Source organism: Suricata suricatta, chromosome 5, assembly GCF_006229205.1.
Source record: "Suricata suricatta isolate VVHF042 chromosome 5, meerkat_22Aug2017_6uvM2_HiC, whole genome shotgun sequence".
Classification (NCBI taxonomy): domain Eukaryota; kingdom Metazoa; phylum Chordata; class Mammalia; order Carnivora; family Herpestidae; genus Suricata; species Suricata suricatta.
Window position 1 is genome coordinate 4160890 of NC_043704.1, and position 1214 is coordinate 4162103.

Consider the following 1214-nt stretch of genomic DNA (forward strand, 5'->3'; position numbering starts at 1 on the left):
GCGGACGCGGGCGGACGGAGAGCGGGCGGCGTGAATCGGCCGCGGCGGGGCGTGGGCTGCGCGGACCCAGAGCTGCGAGCAGGTCGCGGACAGTGTGGACGGCGGGGTGGCAATGCGGGCCGCGCGAACCGGAGGAGGGGGAGAGCGGGCGGTGTGGACGCGGGAGTGGGAGAGCGGGTGATGTGGATTCGAGAGCAGCGAGGCGTGGATGGTGATGCGCAGGGCAAGGGCGGCGTGGACGGAGAGCGGCAGGGGGCAGGCGGTGTAGACCGGGCTTGGGAGAGTGGGTGGTGTGGCGCCGGGAGCGGGCAATGTGGATCCGGCAGGGGGAAAGCGGGCGGTGTGGACAGGAGAGTGGCGACGCCTGGATGGTGATAAAGAGGGTAAGGGCGGCGTGGACGGAGAACGGCAGGGGGCAGGCGGTGTAGACCGGGCTTGGAAGAGTGGGTGGCGTGGCGCCAGGAGCGGGCGATGTGGATGCGGGGCGGAGGGCGAGGACGGCGTGGATCTGGACCCGCCTGGGAGGAGCGCGGCTGGCTCTGCTGCCCATTCCCCGGAGACGTGTCCGGTGCAGGGACCCCGGCAGTGACGCCAGCCCCCAGGCCCCTGTACGTCTCTTCTAGGGCTGCTGGAGCCATAATTTCCTTTGGGGGCAGGAAGACTTGGAAGAAAGGGCCGAATTTTTTTTTTTTAACCAGTTTGAGATTTGCTGCCAGATCGTAGTTATCTCTGAAAATAGCCGATAGCGTGCCCCGGTCCTCCTGGTCCAGCAGGGGACGCGCACCGAGCGCTTGCAACGCCCCAACAAGCCGGGGAAGCAGAGGGTGGGGAGGGGGAGCGCCGGGGCCCTAGCAGAGTCTTGACCGGCCTGGCGCTGCTCTGTGGGAACACCACCACTCTGGCCGGGGCACCTTTGAGGCCAGACGGCTCCCTCGAACTGTGTCTGCCCTCTCCCACCCCCCTGGATCTGGGGCTCGGTGGCCTGTTGACCTCCTCCATCAAAAGTACATGAGGGCAGGTGCCTGGCTGGCCCAGTGGGTAAAGCCTCTGACTCGACTTCGGCTCAGGTCACACCCTACAAGGTCGTGAGATCCCGCCCTACTTTGCTCTCTGCGCTGGGCTTGGAGTCTGCTTAAGATTCTCTCCTTCTGCCCCCTTCCCTACTGGCTGGCTCACTCGCTTTCTCTCTCTCAAAAAAAAAAAAAAAAAAAAAA